At 37.5% G+C, this 18,298-nt stretch overlaps 1 protein-coding gene across 3 annotated transcripts in view; it reads right to left on the reverse strand.

The window, feature by feature from the left end:
• The window catches only part of LOC134226285 (tetraspanin-11-like), an 86,426-nt gene that overhangs the window by 17,968 nt on the left and 50,160 nt on the right, over window positions 1-18,298 (reverse strand). The window lies entirely within an intron of this gene.

Raw genomic sequence — 18,298 nt, forward strand, 5'->3', positions numbered from 1 at the left:
GCGGCCAACTATATCGAAGCGACCATTGCCAAGGACTTGCCACTTGTGAACGTTGACCGATGGATGGTGCCCGCATAATCGAAAATAATACAAAACTTGGCCGGCCAAATGGAGCCTTGAACGGGGTGATTCGTGGCTTTTGTGATATCGCCTTTTTAGTCTGTTTTTCATTTTGATGTTGAAGCGCACGATTTTGCGTGGATGGCGATGAACGGTCAGAATTTTGGAGCAAAGTGGAAGGTCAACATCAATTAATCGGGTTTACCTTTGACGGAAATGAGGTTTCAACTTTCAGAACAATCGCTAATATGGCTTCATCAAGCTGTTTCTTTTGTGTGGGAATATTATTGAATTTGTAACGAATCGTCAGACTGTCATGACTCTGCTGAATGCGGATCCGATTCGAACCGCTGCAATAACCATCGCAACGTGCTCGAAAGCCATTCAAATCAATTGGAGTTGTTCCCATCGGCTTGTTGCGCTTCTTTCAACGGTTTGTAATTGGTTATAATTAATACCAATTACCTATAGTCGCGACGCGTGGCGACGCGACGACGAAGCTTGAACTATGCGGTTGAACTCGATCGTGCCGATCCCGATCGAGCAGTTCAGAGACTTCCATCTAGATTACGCGCTGCCGCGTAGACGTCGCTGCACTTGATAATGACCTCGCCGTTGATTGCTCGTGCTTATTCCAACAGCTACTATTGTCGCTACGGTAAAGGTCTCCGGCGACCTAGTCGTGTTCGTTGCGCGCATTTCCTGATTCTGTTGAGTTCACGATGCGAAAAGTGTCGGAAAAGGAAGGGCGTCGCTAACTACCGCGTCTGTTGCGGTTTGTCTAGAATGCAGAATCTGGTTTAATAGGGCGGTGGCTGAAAAGGCGTTTTGCACATTTCACTTTTTGCGTTTTTGCTTTACTACAAGGAAACTGGTTCTAGCTTTCGCTTGTTTATTATTATTGGTACCGGTTTGAAACCTTCGTTTTGCTGACTCGATCTTAAAGGGAAAAGAGCCGTTGTAGTTTAGTAGGAATTTATCTTCAGACATTTATTTTTGGAGCTTCATGAGAATCAAATTGTGTGTTTAATCTCATGTTTTTGATATAATACTTCATAATGTTTTTTATACAGTGCTCGATGAAAAACGTATTGTGGAATTGTGTTTTTGGGCAGCAAAATAAAATTTCCATTAAAAATTAGAAATTTTCCAACAACAATTAGGAAATTGCCAATAAAGACATCAGGGTATGAGCAATAAATAAATATAAAATTTCCACAATTAAAACAAAATTTCCATAAACAATTAAGAATTCCACAAATCAAAAATAAATAAGCCCTTTTAAAAGCAAAAATAGCAATTACACAAGAAGAATTTTCCATAAAGAAAGGAAAGTGTTCCACGAAAAAAATACAAAATTTCCATAAATAAATCAATATTAGCAATAAACAATTACAAAATTTTCCACAAAATAAATATTTTTTTTTCATAAAAATTAAAAATTTTCCACAAAATAATTAATAAAGAGCAATAACAAAAATAAAAAAAAATCCATAAAAAAATACAAGAAAGCAATAAAGCTGATGAAATTTTACATGAACTTTAAACGCTTATAAAGAAGGGGTCGTCTATGAAAAAAAGCACAGTTTGATTGCTTTTTTTATATTTCCATATGATTTATTTTTTTATTGCTTTTCATTGATCATTCTGTGGAAAATTTTTATTTTTTCATTGAAAAAATATATTTATTTTGTGGAAAATTTTGTAATTTTTTATTGCTAATATTGATTTATTTATGGAAATTTTGTATTTTTTTTTCGTGGAACATTTTAAATTCTTTTTTTATAATTGCAATTTTTGTTTTTAAAAGTGCTTATATATTTTTGTTTTGTGGAAAATTTTGAATTGTTTATGGAAATTTTGTTTTATTTGTGGAAATTTATTTATTTATTTATTGCTCATACCCTGATTTCTTTATTGGCATTTTTTTTATGGGAATTTTCTAATTGTTTAGGGGGAGTGTTTATTTTAGTCAGTTTTTGAATCTACCGAGGGCTACCAAATTAAATATAGATTCTGGAAAAAAAGCATTCCGCATTAAGGACCTACTTGCCGATACATCCAACTTCGACATAGCCCATTGCCAAACTCCACCTCGTCTTAGACAGCCCCGCCCGGATGGAGATGCCCTTGAATAAACGGCCAGATGTGTCTCAATTAGAAACGATTTTGGCCTAGGAATTTCCCAAAAGAGTGGCTGACGGATTACTCATAAATTGGCGCAGCAACTGGAATTGTTATGGAAGTTCTGTGAGCCCTTTCCAATTAAGTTTGGGTCTAGTTCTCTAATTTATAATCCCCATTGCTCTTGATAAAAGATTGTTTTATGAAAATGATACCCTGACAATTGAAAAAATAGAAAAGTTTTGGTGTTTTTTAGGTCTGACTTAGTCTATATTACTGATTTGGAAACTATCAACTAGAACTAGATCTCGGTTTCACGTGAACTGCTTTTGCTAAAATTTTGATCAAAGCTCAGAATTAACTTTAATTCTACCATACCTAAGTTTCGACCATATTGATTCAAAGGGTTATACAGAGTCCTAAAATGTTCCTTCACATAGTACATGTTGCATAGAAACAGTTTTTGAAGAAAAAATATTTTTGTCCATCCATTTGTATGAGAATTCTCCATAGTGCTTGGATAGTACAATCTAGACAATTTAAGTATCAATTTGAGCATTCTGAAGGATCATCAAAAGTTGAGCATGGATAATGCAGATATCTTAAGAATCTAAAGCAATTAAACAACCTAGAGGGTATTGAAAATGTGGGAACATCAAGGATTTATATGATTTAGTCTAAGACGTGGGGATCCGGTCGTGCGACAGGATACTGGAAGTTGAAAAGTTTTTTTGTTAAATATTTAACAAAAAATATGGTTTTCGTACGGCCGAGTTGCCGAATAATATGCAATCGTTAGTTGAAAAGTTGTTTTGACTGACCATGTTGTTACGTATCTTGGCAGGTGTCAATGACAAACGCGATAATTCCCAGGCCTGGATTTAGGGAATCAAAAATATCTGAAGATTTTTTGAAAAGTTCGGGTCATGAAATAATCTGAGTCAGCTACAGAATCTGGCAAAAATGAGACATTAGAAAATGTGTAAGATCTGCAGCATCCCAAAATCCACAAAGATCTATAAATCTGAAAATTAGGAAAACGTCGGAAACGTCCGAGACAATTTCACCGTCTTCAAGCAATGGTTGCTCAAACTGAACACTAACGACAACTTACACAACGGACAATTGACCTAATCTTGGCACACCTGAACAGTAAAAAACAACGGACAATACCCAGTAGACTAGCACAGAATGTTTAGCTTATTAAGAACACTTCTTACGGCATCTAAGTTTCAAAGTGCTCGCATTTTCGGGGGCACACCACTCGATACGGAGGTGTCGCACAACTGTCATTTTTGTTGATTTAGCTCTGCTGCGTCGCAGCATGCGTGAAAAAATAAAAATGACAGTTGTGCGTTGCTTCCGTATCGAGTGGTGTGCCCCCGAAAACGCGAGCACTTCGATACTTGGATTCCGTAAGGAATGACCTTAAAGAGTTTCCACGACCGGAGGCGAAATTGAACAGCTGAACATAATACACTTGGACGATGGCGCGCTAACAGTATGACCACAGACAAACAGACATAACACTCGTAAAATTTCCATTGTTCACTGATTTACTGGTCAATTCAAATAATCATTAGTTGGCCAATCAATCACTCGTGGCGCGCGCATCGGATTTGCTCGAGTTTGACATTTGCTCACTACCGCCATCTGGTTCGTGATTTGCCCAACTAACTGAAATCAACAGATGTCGCTAGTGTTTGCACGACGATGATTTTGACGAGTAAATGTTCAATGTGTTATGTCTGTTTGTCTGTGGTATGACCATAAGTTCAGATTGTGAAATATATCTCATTTCCATATTTTTTTAAATCCATATCAGAATATTTGTTTCTACGAAATCGAGTAGCTAGCATCATACTGGATGTTGTAAGATGGTAGGATTAAAATCTTTTTTGAAACAATTTGATATGCTTTGAAATTTAAAAAATGCATGGGATGTCCCGGATTAGCCCAAGAAATATCTGGTCACTTTAGTTCACAGGTTAATTTCCTTTTGACATATGTTTTTTAAGGTGGAGCTATGCCCAAATGAAATATAATTTAATGCTGCTATATCCTATCCCAGAGTTTCTTTTATTATGAATTAGGTTTTAAACAATTTCTAAGTTTTCGTATTGATTTATATATTTTTTGATAATATTTTGAATGAGTTTTATTGCGGTGTCTGAGGAGATGAACAAATAAGATTCAATTAAGTGCCAGGTGATTTTTGTTTTGGTGAACAGACGGCCAGGAATGAATTAATTGCTTGTTGTTTTTAAAAGCTCTCTGGACATATGTGGGCTTGATGGGTTGACATCGGTTTGGTAAAAAGTATAGTTAACCTAGTAGACCAATTGATCTGGAGTCTAAAATAGTTTGGAGAACTTAGAACATCTGGTTTAAGCGGGATTGGAACTTTAAACACCTGGTAGGCTTTATGGACATGTGTGGGCATGATCGGTTGACTTCGCTGTGATGCAGAGCGTAGTTGACCTGGTAGACTAATTGATCTGAGCTAAGTTTTGCCTAAATTTATTGAGTGAACCGAATTTTACAACTTTACGATTAGCAGCGTCCTGACTCACGGGATTCCAGAGAAAATTGAGCACCCCTAGGAACTACATGAGAGGAGTAAAAGGTCATTAATAGTAGTTTGTGCAACTAGGATAATCACTACTTGGGCCTATGGACCCGATTCTCGGCTCACTGCACAGAAAACAAATGATTTTTTCCCATTTATCTCGCACAATTTTCAATATTTTTCAACCATTTATTTTACTCCTAATTGATCCAATTATAGAAAATATAAACGTAGATTTTAAGCTTTTGCTCTTCGTTGCTACACCAGCCGGAGTGAGTCTGTCCACTTTTACAAGACGATGTCATCAAATAAACACCTACCTGAAAATTGTCGCAGTGCTCGATACAATCATTGCTTGAAGCTGTTAATCACCACACAATAACAGGCATATCTCGATAGTACGTACATTTTCTTCCTTCAATTTTCTGTACGATTTTAATTGAAAGTGGTTAAAATTTGAATATGCTTTGATCATGGCACATGCGTGGGGTCCTTCATATGCTGCGTAATGATTTCACATCTGATTTAAACACAATCGTGAGCTTATAAAGAATTCAATTGCAAAACTTTGAAAAAGCAGCGTGTCATAAATGTTTGACAGTCTTACGAAACACATATTATACTATTATTTTAAACATCTGAAACAGCTGATTACATACTTTAAGGGTGATGACGTACCTACTGACAGGTCGAGCGATGCGGAGCGCATCCAAGCACTCATATCAGCAAGCGAAATGCTTTTGTCTTGTACGCGTTCGCACACGCACACGCGTGAGTATGTCATTGGCATAAGAGTATTATCAGCAATGATTGAAATTGTATGGGTACGACTTTCTTAGAAAGCAGAATAGCTATCCACTTAATTGAACAATTATTATGTTTATGAATTATTTTATCTATCAAGGAAGTTAGTTCCAGTTCTAGGACCCTTACCCATGCATTAGTTCACCTAATAGACCAGAGAATATTTCCCCGCGGAATAAACTAATTCCATCATGGGAATGGTGATTCATAAAATTGAATTTGCGACAAAATATTTTGCTGTTTAACTCAGTTTACAGTAAGTTTAGTTCCATTCTATCCACAAGTCGGTGACAAGTTTTTTCTTGAGAAACAAATTATCAGCGTTACTAAAATGAGGATACATTTATTTAGCACTGTACCAGTTTGGCCATATTCCTAATTTGGCAAGTTTCTCTTAGAACTCAAAAAGTAAAGGAATTTTCGAGGGTTTTATTAGCTTTAACAGGAAATATATCCCATATCTTTCTTCACTGTTGAAATTGATCGATATTTTTTTTTTGGAAAAGGTGGCCAAGACCGTTACACTTCTTCTATTACAAATTTTTCGGAATTTATCCGGATGCTCTTCCAGCAATTCCTCCAAAAGTTTCTACAGGAATTGTTCCGAATGTTCCTTCGGGAATTCCCCAGGAAGTTCCTCCTGGAATTCCTCCGGAAGTTCATACAGGAATTCTTTTAGATGTTTCTCCAGGAATTCCTCCGAACATCCATCTTAAATTAGTGCCAAGTATTTCTCCGTTAATCCTTCCAAATATGCCCTAGAAATTCCATTATTTTCTCGGTGATTTCTTCAGCAATTCACCTAGGAATTCTCTTAGAAATTTCCACATCTTCTTTCCCAGAACTTCCACAGAAAATCATTCAGAAACTCCCATGTTAACTCCTCCTGGTATCTCTCTGGAGCTGCTCCAGAAATTCCACCAAGATCTCTTCTTTAATTACTTTGAGGTCTTTCCAGAAATTCCCTTGAATTTCTTCAGAAACTCACGTGGGAGCCCTTGATAGCCACCTCTTACTTACTTACGCCCCGGGAATTCTTCCGAAAATTTCTCCAAGAACTCTCCCGGAAAATTGTTTCCGGATTTTTTTTCTCCATCAAGAATTTCCCCCGAAATTCCGTCAAGAAGTTTCTCGAAAAATTCTTCAAGAATTCATTTTACAGGAAGAATTTCCGAAGGGATTTTTGTAGGAGTTGAAGAATTTTCTAAAGTAGTTCTTGAAGAAATTCACGATGGATTTCCTGGTTTGAGTCTCAATAGATTTTTTTTGGGAAAAATCTTGATGGATTTACCGATGGATTTCCTGGAGATATTCACGGAACAAATCCTAGAAGAATATCTGAAACAAATCTAGGAGAAATTTCAAAATACGAAGTTTTTTTTCAATGAATTTCCTAAGGAATATTCAGAGAAAAATATTTATGAATGTCCAAACATATTTCAAATAACGTTTAGAAATAATTTCAGACTGAAATACAAAAAAAAATTAAGAAGGAAGTACCAGCGTTTTTGGAACAATTCCTTAGTTTCCTGAAAAACATTTTCCACTTTTACAGAAAAAAGTATCTTTATGTTTGGCCGAGAATGTGTTTAATAGAAAGAGATCTAGTGGCCATGTTGCCAAAAATATTTTCCCACGTCGCACTTTTTGGCCAGAGATCAGCTCCACGCTAGTTGCAGTTTGTGAGTAGATCGCCATCCAATGATTTAGATTTAAAGACTTTATCGACAGACACCACCTCAATTCGTCAAGCTGAGTTGATCGATATGAAAGTTGGTCATCCAGGCCTTCTATCAAAAAATGTTTTTTTTAAGTTTATTGCCTTTTAGTCACACTTAGGTGTACGAGTTCGAGAAAGGCTTAAACAATTCTACAGATGAGAAAATTAAAATAATTTAGAAAGTTATCATTTTTTCATCTTCGAAATCAGTTCTCTTGTTATCTTCATACTCATCTTAGTTTTATGTACTCCTAATAATTACGAATCATTATAAAAGGTTCCTCCAAATCAACGCAATGTGACTGTTGCTATTGCTGACAGTTTGTCGCTTTAGTAAGGAAGCATCAATGAAGCCAATAGAGTCGCAACAACAGCGACAGTTTAGGACATACTTAAGGACACTCTTCACGGAATCCAAATTTCAAAGTACTCGCGTTTTCAAGGGCACACCACTCAATACGGAAGCAACGCAAAACCGTCACTTCTATCATTTCCGTTTTGCCGAACAAAAAATCACCTCGGCCCAAGAATTTCTAGCCGCACCGTGCTGCCAAAAGGCCAGGAGCCTTATTGTAGTATGAAAATAGTCCTTCATCGTTAAAACGGTCTAATACGTTGAAGCTATCATGCTATTTATATGTAATTCTCTCGATTTCAAAAAGTAAAAAAAGTCCAATTTGGGAATCTTGAGCTCGTTCAGTAGCCGCTAGGTTGCGAAGGCCGACGGAGGTTCTTCGTAGCTTAGTTGGTTAAAGCACCAGTCTAGCGTACTGTAGCGTCATGGGTTCGAGTCTCATCGAAGGGAATGTGGTTACCTCCAATAAATTTTCTGAATCAATATCTTCCACATAACGTACATATTCACATATGAGTTTTCATAACATTGTAAATTAACGTCCAAGTCGGGTGGTTTAATCCCCGGAAATAGGCAATTATCTTTGATTGAACTGAACCTGAGTTGGGTGTTCTTGCCTACGCAATGCGGTCGGGTCTGAGCTTGACGATCGACTGGCAAATAGCTTACACAACCTCACTCTATCAGTACAGTTGCTGATGAAGAATGTGTATAGCCGCCAGACATTTTAAATACTCACGCTCCTCTAATGTGGACGTGTACTATACACATGTGAAAGTATTGGCTTGAGAAATGGATTGCGAGTGATTTGACTATGCGTCTAATTTGGGAATCTCGAGCTCGTTCAGTAGCCGCTAGGTTGCGAAGGCCGACTGAGGTCCTTCGTAGCTTAGTTGCACCAGTCTAGCGTACTGTAGGGTCATGGGTTCGAGTCCCATCGAAGGGAATGTGGTTACCTCCAATACATTTTCCAAATCAATATCTTCCACATATCGTACATATTCACATATGAGTTTTCATAACATTGTAAATAAAAAAAAAATTGTTTGGAAGGAATTTGGATGAGTGAATATATTTTCTCAACCAATTAAAAAATATTATGAATAATACCATCTGGCATCACGTTGTTGTGTAACTTGTATATTTTTGTTTACGTCGCATTTTCTACCGTCCCGAGAGAGAATGAGAGAATGTAAAATATTGCGGATGCCGAAGTGAGTTGAGGTGTGCCGGAAAAGCCATAGTTCGTTACCTCGTTAATTTAAATCAAATAAAACCATTTTCAAACGATGTTTAGCAAGAATACCTGTTTTTTTTAAACAGAAATTATAGAGTTAACATGGCCCACAAAATTCTGAAAAAAATGCTTCCCGCCATAAATATCAATTAAATAATGCAGTCGTACGCATGTTAGGCTGGGAATGGGGTAAGAATCCCTAGTGGCAATAAGATGATTTTTCAGCACGAGTTGTAGGTTTATCCAAGCAGGCTAGCCGAGTTGGATATATACTATGAGTGCTGAAAAAATCGAGTTTTGCAACGAGTTTCACACGCTATTTTTTACAATGATGAAAAATGGGGTTTAATATGATAAATCTGTACCAAAATTGTACAGTCTAATTTATTTCACATGATCATTCTTGCCAACAAATTAGGTTTCTGCAGATATCAATCCGATTCCATGTTTTTGAACCACATTGCATAGCTGGACAAACCATGAAGCGATAGATGAAATTGTTTTTATGCAACTCATTTGAGTTACTTCTTCTTCTTCTTCATTGGCATTACATCCCCCACTGGGACATTGCCGTCTCGCAGCTTAGTGTTCATAAAGCTCTTCCACAGTTATTAACTGCGAGGTTTCTAAGCCAAGTTACCATTTCTGCATTCGTATATCATGAGGCTAACACGATGATACTTTTATGCCCAGGGAAGTCGAGACAATTTCCAATCCGAAAATTGTCTAGACCGGCACCGGGAATCGAACCCAGCCACCCTCAGCATGGTCTTGCTTTGTAGCCGCGCATCTTACCGCACGGCTAAGGAGGCCCCCCCCCCCACATTTGAGTTACATAATGGTCATAAAAGCACTCAATTGGTTGGTGTGGAAAAGTAGGCCGTTTGATCAGTTTAAGGCGAACTGTAAACCAGGTATTATGATCAGGAATTTCAAAAAAATAATTTTGAAAATCGGTCAACGGGCTACTGAGATATAGCGATTTGAACTTTGAAATTTCCTCCAACATGATCTCGGTATTCGGTTGAGTTAATCCACCTAGCGGCGATAGTGCCTTTCTTGTACATAATAGAATGCATTATGAAAAGTACATAAGCTATGTCAGAAAAACCCTAGAGATAGATTCCATAATTTCTATTAATTCTAATTTGCTTGCATTCATTGCTGGATGCACGGCACAGCTCTACGCGATAATGTGTAATAATAATAATAATAATAATATGTTAACAATGTTTTGTTTGCTTGCTCATCTTCATCGACCTATACCTTTAAAAAAATTAACAACATTCTTCGGTACAATCACAAATCATAAAATTAGTCAAATACATCGCCATCAAAAACAAACAGACAATTAAGCCTGTGGTGTTGTAAGAAGGATCATTATACAAAAAGCATAGATCAGTAATCGGTAATTAGGTAGCAAAATCTAATTGCTGAAAACTTTTTGGACTTGGATACCATAAAACCTTTGGCGTAATGTGATCCGTATTGGGTGTTGCGAGTGTCTATCAGCAGAAAATTTCATTGTTTTGAAAATCTTTCCGGGGCAATTTAATATGTTCATCTTAAAGATAATAGCTGAAGCATCACTTCTCAGCATTTTACCGACGTACACGACGTGCACTGCAGATCTCATATTTTAAAGCGATTACGGTCCTATTTTTCTTTAACTTTAATTGAATGAACTTTAGCACTTGACTAGTTCTTCACATCTTGGACAATTCATATGCTTGCGCCTCTGACTATGGAATTTGCAATTAATAAAATTGAAAACGACAGATAAATTCTCCACCACGATCATGGGTGTTTTTGTTTTAGTATTCAGTCTTTTCATCTGTGATAATATTCTTTCCGACCATTGGCGAGACACTACATTGAGCAACGCAGCACCATTCGAGCCAGCCCTTCAAAGAAACCCCATTGACTGTTATGGAGTCCAACCACCATCAAAGACCAACCGTCAGCCTTCTCCATGACCCGTCGATTTGTTGTTGATGTCGCGCTTACACGGCCATGTGATCACACCTTCGCGGGTACGGTATCTGGTCGGGTACTTGTACCTACTTGCTGCTTGCCGGCGCGGCAGTAAGTTGCGCAATAACAGATATGGATGTAACCGAACCCAAAGGCGGCTCGATACTTAGGGATGGGAATTGTGTCAACGGTAATCGCCCGCCATATCTGTCTAGCGGTCAACTTCACTTTTCTTACTTCCTAGTTGGTGGTACCATTTCCACGTCATCGCATCGGTCGGGGGCTGCTCAGATAGGAGGTGCGCACATCGAAAAATTGGTGGACGCTGTCTTTGTCATAGGGACCCGGTTCGATGGACTTGCTTGCGGGGAGATCTCATGGAAGTTTAGCAACGATTTAATGCACTCGCTAATGGAAGAGTATGGTGTTCCGCAAATTTTATAGTAGTTTAGTGTTATAAGTCGTGGTGGGACGATAAGGTTAAATGGCATATGTTGCAGCTTCATTAACCTTAAGAGCTTAAGAGTTCACAGGTTGACAACGTTAGGCGTTTTAAATACTGTCATCGTTCGCAAGTCGTTTGGTTCTCATCTGGTGCATTGCAACATCGGTACGTACCTACATATCGGGGTATCATTCGTATTGATGCTGTAAAGTGTGCCAAGATTGCATAATTCTTGGGCCGCAATCCGCAAAAAAAACGTTAGGAATTTGAAGCCGTTCGATGAAGGGGGAGGCAGACGTGAAAACGGTACCACAGACAGACGCGCAGTAATAACGAGGGCCACACCTTGTCGCTTGGAGAGACCCAATCGATTTGCCGAATGGCGCTGGGTGATTTTTTGTTTGTGGCGACGACAGAAGGCGGGCATAGCGTGGCAGATTTGAATAGATAAAAATGTTCAGATTGCAGTAGCTCTTTTATGGTCGTGTTTAGCCGGAGGCTTCCTAGAGGTTAGTTATTAGACAGACGCCAGAAGGGGGTTGTATGTTTGATGATTAAGCATTATGCAGCTATCTTGCAAGCATCTTTACAAGTTATTGAGCGGTTGAGTAACCGAACGGGGCTTCCATAGTAGGTTAATGGCTTCAAGTGTATGTCATTTATTGAGTTATTCGGTTGACTAACTTAATTGCTGAAACAAACATCAGGAATTGTTCCCGAGCCAAAACAGCAAGAGCACGATAGGTCACGGTGTCACTACCCTCTAGAAGTGCACCTGCATCAAAGGACATTCACCTGGCCTAGAACTCAGGGCTGAACTGGAATCAGTTGCGGAAAGCGGATTTAAACGTTCGAGACGTCAATAAAAACGATTCGAGTCGAATATTTTAGCCAACCTGAATTCATCAACTTACAAATGCAACCAATTTAGCGAATAGATATACGAATTTTAGAGAATATTTATACAACACGATCAATTGGAGTAATGAATTATAATATATTATGGTTTTGACTTTCATTAGTTGCGAGGTTGCACTACGTAGCATTTTTTACATCTGCAAAAAATAAATTTGTTTTTTTAAACAGTCCAAGTTATATAGGTTTTTAAGATTGAAGCAACCAATTCGAAGCATGGATGTTTTCTTTTAAAATCAGTTGTCTGGATCTCTGTAGGAGTTATGAGCCAACGTTATTTTTTGAATTCGACCCTAATAGACATCGTCATATGACATATTTAATTATTCGGGATCACGCAATTGAACCATAAAAACATGAACTTCCTGTCTACTGGTCGACATTGTCGTACTCTGTTGAACCTAATGTAATTGCAGTTGGTGTAAAAATGTGGTACAAAAAGTGCATCGCACAGTCAATGGTATTTGAAATGGAATAGCATAGCATAACGTCCATATAGAACAAAAATGTTTCCTGAACTGACCGTCAGGGATAGCCGGTGGATGGACAAACAGACAGACAGTGACGAATGCTCTCTATGATTATGAATGAGGCGTTCAATGAACTGTAGCTGAATGGATGCGATACCGAACCGTGCCGCGCCTTATGGAAAAACTATTGAGAATGGTAATGGTGATGGTAATTAGCGTTGTTAGCGTTTCCTGCCGCGTAAGGGGCTTGTTTCGAAGTGCATTCCACAATTATCAATGTAGGGTTACGGAAGGTGCTCCCGGCATTAACTCAAAAATCTGTAATCGTTTGTGTTTACTCGAGAATTTACGATACAGCTGGTTTAAATTGAACTTTAAGATGCTATTGCGACTTAAGAGGGGTGTGCCGAAGCGCAATAGCTTGCCGGGAATAATTGCCGATACCCTATATGTAGATCCAACCGATTACTGACAATTGGATTGGTGTGTGCTTTTTCTCTGGAGAGTTCTAGCATTTAGATTTATAATGGAAGCAAATTACAAGTATAACGTTTAACCATTTATGTGTACCTAATAAAAAGGGCATTGTACCACTTTCTATCGTACTCTCTAAGATATATTATGGAGCAAAATAATTAAGTACTGATTACATGAATTCCATGTGTTCGTTCCTTTTTTTTTTTTTTTTCAAAAAATGGAGTAAGGTACACTGGGGGAAGTGGAAAAGGAAAAATCGATAATGCATGTTTGAATTAGTGTAAAACCAGTTTAAATGATTTAAATGCGTTCAATCAAAATGGGCTATCAAAAACAGTCAATTTTGCACCAACTGTGCGGTAATTCATACCATTTTGGTCGCTTGAAATTTATGAAAATAGATTTTAAAATTAGGAGTTGTTATTCCACTTACCCTAGTGGGATGGGGTAAGTGGAAAACCCATGTTGCCTTGACCTTCAATAGTGATGAGTAGTTACATATAACTAAAATCAATACGATAATTGCTCTGAGTGTCTATTGTGGAATAATTTCATTACCTTAACGGAATAGATCCTCAAGGAATTCTCGTAATAGCTAGAGGAGGGCTGGTTTTGCCTTCTCGGACACTAAGTGTACGTAAAGTCTATATGTTCGCCCCAAAGATGAACATTTTAAAGGAAAAATTGGACTTACATGGTTTTAAACTAATAAACTTAGTTTAACGAATTGAGATGATGTCTGTATGTGCGTATTTGTATGAATGTGTGTGCGCAAAGCACGTACAAAATTATCAGCTATTCTTAATCACTTGTCCTTAACCGATTTGTTCGCAAAGGAATTGCATTCAACGGCGAAACTTGTTAGGAATAAAAATTAATGTGAATTATACAATATATTTACCTATCAGTGCTATTTTTAACTTTCTTATATATTTTTTTCATATGGAAAACATGTGAAGGGCATCAGTACCGATAGGTGGATTAATCAGGCATTTTCTCATTTATATGAGTCCAATCACCACTGGAATCACAATGATAACAAAGAAGGAACATATTAAGATTCACAGCTATCGAAATAAACTCTGGAGGTAGGAAAAAATTGCGTAATTAGAACATTATCCACTTCCCCATAGTGTTTGATACCTGGGGTAAGTGTAAAATTTTTGAATTATTTGCTTTCTTGGTACAAACCACTACCAATTGAATCGGAATAGTTTAATTGTATTGTAATGGTCACCTGTGATATAAATTCACTTGAAAAAAGAACAATTGGTGCAAATAAGAATTAATTTTATGAAAGCAAATATCAATTTTTCGCGAAACCTAAAATTACAGTTCAAGCGTTAACCGTGTTAGTGTATGTATTAAACAAATTTCAACATAGTATTAGTGTGAGCATTAAAGCATAACATTGCATGATGCTATGATGTGGTAAAAAGTGTAAAGTATGTACAATTCTAATTTTTCGAGTCGATTTTTACACTTACCCCCTTTTTCCACTTCCCCCACTGTACCTTATCTTAGTTGTGTCTAGTCTACTCTGCACATACACAGAGAACTCGTGAAAACATCCTGGAAAGTGATAGATTCGACTGTATCTATATTTGTTGGAAATGCTAATATCATCTTCCAAACTTAGACGTACATGTTCATGATAGAATTAGAGGCGAAAGTATAGAATTGATACGGCAGGCATGAAGAATGTTTTTATAGAAATCGATTTGAAAGCGAGCAGGGTAATATTTGCGATGTCACATATCACACGACCTTCCTTCTGCCAAGCTACCGTATGAAGAGGGAGGGAAGAATATCAGTGTGGAAGCCAGTGGAGATATATCAGCTTCCCTGTTCCCTTTTCTTCAGGGCCCTGTTCCCTTTACTTTCACTATTTTGAACTTGTTTGTATCAACAGATAGGATACATCATTTTTGGATTAGATTAGACAGATAGGATACATCATTTTTGGACACATGGACCATTTCCCGGCAAACTGTATAGAAAAAATATGTTTTGTGTTATTAGACTCAGAATTATGATTGATAATTTTCAAAAAGCTCCCCAACTGCACAATCTTCAATATTAATGAGCCGTGAATTCTGCACCTGATTCGTTAAATTTTAAGAATAAAAAAATGGGGTTCAAAGCTTCCTCACTCCACCTATACGCATCTGTGCCAATGTCAATCTGTTCACTTTTCAACTTATTCAACTTATCGCCTACCTGGAAACCCTCATACTGCTTCATACAAAAATTGTTTGTAACAAAAAACGCGACACAAAAAATGTTTTAAGCCACACACTTCCATTTTTTTTATATTCACGTTATTCATTAAAATCCATTCAAAATAATAAAGCAAAGGCATTTTAAAAATGTATGTCCAAACAAAAATAAAAAACCACTTCGGCATATTAATTGCTAGTCATATCGTGTAGTCAATTTTTTCTGACGCATTTCCAATATGAAATAAATTCCAAATGTTATTTATAATCGATTATAGTTCGACTGCGATATTTGTTCTCATCCTTTGGGGTTTTCAGTCTGAAAATGGTTCAAACGAGTTCACATTTGCATTGCCCGACGTTTCAGCCCGTTTATTGGGTCTTTTTCAAGGGAAAAGCTGTCTGCCGTTTTTTGTACACTTTACATCTATGGACACATGTGCTACGGTTGGAGCTTCTAGTACTTGAACACATAATTTGCTTGTCATTAACATAAATTTTTCATGGAAAAGGACACCGTTCAACATCAATACACTATGCACTTAATGACTGGCAAATGTGAACCCGTTTGAATAATTTTCGGACTGAAAGAACCAAAAGATAAGTTATTTATAATCGTTTTAAATCCAAAATGGCTATTGATCTCAAATGATAATTATAAATATATACGATTGGACTGGTTTTTCATAAAACCAAACATGATTCATGCCACTTGGTATCACGCTTTCGTGATATCAACATATCAACAGCATCGCCATAGATTTCACTACGTAAAATATGGCTTCTAATTGCTCATTTCATGACTGTTTTGAATAAAAGACATTTGGTTTAATGCCGTTTGACCAATTGCTGAAAAAAAATCATTAGATATCGATTAATAGAAAGTGAGTAATGAGATGAGAGTAGTGAGAATTACATGAAGTGTATAGCGAAAAGTTGTGGTCTCTAGTAGCCTTGAGAGCAAAAGCGTAGGATTGCCAATCCTGAGATGGTGAGTTAGATTCTCGGACTGGTTGTTTTCGAGTGGGATACATTCTCGACTTCCTATACATAGTGTATCCATTGTACTTGCCACACAAGATACATACTCATGCAAGAAGTGAGAAGTGAAAAAATAGAAATGATAAGTGAGAAGAGAGAAGTGAGAGGTGAGAAATAAAGAGTGAGAAGTGATAAGTAAGAAGTGAGATGTGAGCAGTGAAAAAGGGAAAAGTGAGAAGTGAGATGTGATTTTTGAGATGTGAGCAGTGGGTGGTGAAAAGTATGATGTGCCAGAAATGAGCCAGCCTAGGGCTGCAAATCTATTAAACAAAGACAAAAAAAAGTGTGATGTGAGAATTTCTTTTTTCTTCTTTTTTTTTCCTTCTTTTTTTTTATTTTATTCTTCCTTCTTGTCCATTTTTCCTATTTCCGTTTTCTATCTCTTTCTTCGTTTCCTTTGCTTTTTCATCTCCTATCTTCCTCCTTTTTTCTGCCTTATATCTCACCACTCAATTTTCAACATTTTGCTTATCATAGTACTCACTTCTCACTTCTCAGCTTTAACTTTTAACAATTCACTTCTTACTTCGAACATTCACTACTGGCTTCACTTAATCGATTTACAAATTTCAACTATTCGGCCAAATAGCGTTCAGCCAAATGACCCTTTCGGCCAAATAACCCCAAATCATTTGTTTCTAGTTCCATATTTTGCTCTCCGTGTTTGCGAGGTGTGTGATATGCGTTCGACAGCGTGAAAATTTTTAAATAACCACAAGAAAGATAGTCGCTACCCACTAGCGAGATCATAATAAGAGACGTTCTTTTGGTGTAGTCTGACCAGATCATTTCGGCGAAAAAACGGGACAAACGCGCTTGCAAAACGGGACTTGTCAAAAAAACCTTGTCAAGAGCCGTGGAAATTTCAATTTTTTTGGGCTTAATTTTCATTTTCCGTGTAAGAAATTAGAAATACAGTCGCCTTTCCACGTCTCGATATTGAAGGAACCATCGAGATAAGGAGAGATCGAGGAATGAAAGGAAAATGAATTATTGTCAGTGGCTGATTTTCTACCCGCCGCTGTCACATCCAACCGCCTGAAATTTGTATCTAACGCGGGTTTTCTCAAAATTAGAAACTTTTCATGAAAAACTATTTGGTACCGGTTATGTAGGAAGGTGTCCGCTACTACGCCTACCAAATATTTTTTCGATGAAGGTGCTAAATTTTGAGAAATCGAACCTTAGATGCCTTTCGCCATACTGATTTCAAAAAGTTAACTCCTAGTTTGCCGCTGTAAGCATGCTCAAAGTAGGCATGTCATTTAAATGGAAAGCTTGTTGCTATGAAAAACGACAGCAAAACAAATGTCATCTCTTGTTGTTCATGTGTTTGTTATTGTCCAAAAATGGTCTAGTAGCCTGGGAATATGAATGTATCGACATAGGGAGAGAGAATCCTCAAAATATGATCAGAACACATCGAGATAGAGAGATATCCAGACAGGGAGGTTAACGCAAGGAGCTAGACTTTACTTAGGTGGCGCAGATCAGCGATGCGTGCTACTGGTTGTCTCTTTTACTCTCCCGCTGATCTTATGCAACGCAAATAGTGACGTCACTATCAGCGGGTGAGTAAAAGAGACAACTAGTGGTACGCATCGCTGATCTGCGCCACCTTAGTAAAGTCTAGCTCATTGAGGTCAACGAATGCCCAAATGTATGTAGATTGAAGGGACCGAAAAAAAAACCATCGACATAGGGAGAGATATCGAGATATAGAACATCGAGATGTGGAGAGTCGATTGTATTTTAGAGTGAATCATTCACCACCATAACCTTCTATTGTGTTAAGTTAGTTGTGGAAAAATGCTAAACTACACATTTTCCACTCTTCACTGCGACGCGGACAAAAACACGAAGGAACAGAAAATTAAGTATCTTTCAA

The sequence above is a fragment of the Armigeres subalbatus genome, chromosome 3 (assembly GCF_024139115.2).
Source record: "Armigeres subalbatus isolate Guangzhou_Male chromosome 3, GZ_Asu_2, whole genome shotgun sequence".
Classification (NCBI taxonomy): domain Eukaryota; kingdom Metazoa; phylum Arthropoda; class Insecta; order Diptera; family Culicidae; genus Armigeres; species Armigeres subalbatus.